At 45.0% G+C, this 2,500-nt stretch overlaps 3 non-coding genes across 3 annotated transcripts; all 3 read right to left on the bottom strand.

Moving 5' to 3' along the window:
• Positions 1–178: 178 nt before the first annotated feature.
• On the bottom strand, positions 179–297 carry LOC128384500 (5S ribosomal RNA). Its single transcript, XR_008324240.1, has one exon. It is a non-coding gene; the product is annotated as a 5S ribosomal RNA (ribosomal RNA).
• A 916-nt stretch (positions 298–1,213) lies between these two features.
• On the bottom strand, positions 1,214–1,332 carry LOC128384501 (5S ribosomal RNA). The gene has a single exon (XR_008324241.1). It is a non-coding gene; the product is annotated as a 5S ribosomal RNA (ribosomal RNA).
• Positions 1,333–2,224: 892 nt separating this feature from the next.
• LOC128384502 (5S ribosomal RNA) lies at positions 2,225–2,343 on the bottom strand. Its single transcript, XR_008324242.1, has one exon. It is a non-coding gene; the product is annotated as a 5S ribosomal RNA (ribosomal RNA).
• Between the last annotated feature and the right edge of the window lie 157 nt (positions 2,344–2,500).

Raw genomic sequence — 2,500 nt, forward strand, 5'->3', positions numbered from 1 at the left:
AGGCTGTAACAGTGAGAACTGGAACCCTAAAAACTACTCGGAAAGTGAGGCGTCTCAGTGCCACCTCTCTGGCGTGCATACAGACACAGCTGGAATGATTGCAGCTTTTGTTCCTCAAAGCCCTGTGTGCGGTGATGGAGCAACAGCGCCCTCCTTTGGTGACAGCTGAGAGAAAAAAAGCTTACAGCACCTGGTATTCCCAGGCGGTCTCCCATCCAAGTACTAACCAGGCCCGACCCTGCTTAGCTTCCGAGATCAGACGAGATCGGGCGTGTTCAGGGTGGTATGGCCGTAAGCGATGAAACAGGCTGCAGAAAGCCCATTTAAAGCTACGCCAGGGCCCGTTATACCCGTCCGTGTCACTGAAGGAAGTAAACATTGAATTTTTCACACATTCTATTCACTGTAGACATAATACACGTCACATATAGGACACCATCAGCCACATATACCTAATCTTTACACTTTATACCACATCATTCCTACCTACAATGCATACAAAATCTAATTGATATCTCACATATTTACTGTACACTACCTATTTGCCCCTATTACAATTATTTCTAAAGCACAAAAATCCTCCATTCAGCCAAGTGTGCAAAGGAAAACACTTAATATGAAAACACATTCATAATATACTCTCTCTGTGTGTGTGTGTGTGTGTGTGTGTGTGTGTGTGTGTGTGTGTGTGTGTGTGTGTGTGTGTGTGTGAAGCTCGGGGATTGATTTGGGATATCACAAAAGTGCACACCTGGTTCTCTTATCAAATCTTTTTTATGTAAAGCCTGTTTTATAAGCGACAAAACAGGCTGCAGAAAGCCCATTTAAACATGCTGTGACACCACTGACAGTTCCTCACACCATCTGAGTGGCGGATAATGGTGTCTCAGCCATCAAATACGTGCTATCCTTTAACATTACTTTCATAGGAATTGTTTTTTTCTGTGGAGAAAAACACACAGCCGGAAGGACTGCAACCTTGTTTCTCAGGCTATTTGTGTACACGCGCTTATAAGATGATTGCAGGCTTTTTACAGGCTGTAACAGTGAGAACTGGAACCCTAAAAACTACTCGGAAAGTGAGGCGTCTCAGTGCCACCTCTCTGGCGTGCATACAGACACAGCTGGAATGATTGCAGCTTTTGTTCCTCAAAGCCCTGTGTGCGGTGATGGAGCAACAGCGCCCTCCTTTGGTGACAGCTGAGAGAAAAAAAGCTTACAGCACCTGGTATTCCCAGGCGGTCTCCCATCCAAGTACTAACCAGGCCCGACCCTGCTTAGCTTCCGAGATCAGACGAGATCGGGCGTGTTCAGGGTGGTATGGCCGTAAGCGATGAAACAGGCTGCAGAAAGCCCATTTAAAGCTACGCCAGGGCCCGTTATACCCGTCCGTGTCACTGAAGGAAGTAAACATTGAATTTTTCACACATTCTATTCACTGTAGACATAATACACGTCACATATAGGACACCATCAGCCACATATACCTAATCTTTACACTTTATACCACATCATTCCTACCTACAATGCATACAAATTCTAATTGATATCTCACATATTTACTGTACACTACCTATTTGCCCCTATTACAATTATTTCTAAAGCACAAAAATCCTCCATTCAGCCAAGTGTGCAAAGGAAAACACTTAATATGAAAACACATTCATAATATACTCTCTCTCTCTCTGTGTGTGTGTGTGTGTGTGTGTGTGTGTGTGTGTGTAGCTCGGGGATTGATTTGGGATATCACAAAAGTGCACACCTGGTTCTCTTATCAAATCTTTTTTATGTAAAGCCTGTTTTATAAGCGACAAAACAGGCTGCAGAAAGCCCATTTAAACATGCTGTGACACCACTGACAGTTCCTCACACCATCTGAGTGGCGGATAATGGTGTCTCAGCCATCAAATACGTGCTATCCTTTAACATTACTTTCATAGGAATTGTTTTTTTCTGTGGAGAAAAACACACAGCCGGAAGGACTGCAACCTTGTTTCTCAGGCTATTTGTGTACACGCGCTTATAAGATGATTGCAGGCTTTTTACAGGCTGTAACAGTGAGAACTGGAACCCTAAAAACTACTCGGAAAGTGAGGCGTCTCAGTGCCACCTCTCTGGCGTGCATACAGACACAGCTGGAATGATTGCAGCTTTTGTTCCTCAAAGCCCTGTGTGCGGTGATGGAGCAACAGCGCCCTCCTTTGGTGACAGCTGAGAGAAAAAAAGCTTACAGCACCTGGTATTCCCAGGCGGTCTCCCATCCAAGTACTAACCAGGCCCGACCCTGCTTAGCTTCCGAGATCAGACGAGATCGGGCGTGTTCAGGGTGGTATGGCCGTAAGCGATGAAACAGGCTGCAGAAAGCCCATTTAAAGCTACGCCAGGGCCCGTTATACCCGTCCGTGTCACTGAAGGAAGTAAACATTGAATTTTTCACACATTCTATTCACTGTAGACATAATACACGTCACATATAGGACACCATCAGCCACATATACCT

This window comes from Scomber japonicus, chromosome 22, assembly GCF_027409825.1.
Source record: "Scomber japonicus isolate fScoJap1 chromosome 22, fScoJap1.pri, whole genome shotgun sequence".
Taxonomy (NCBI): Eukaryota; Metazoa; Chordata; class Actinopteri; order Scombriformes; family Scombridae; genus Scomber; species Scomber japonicus.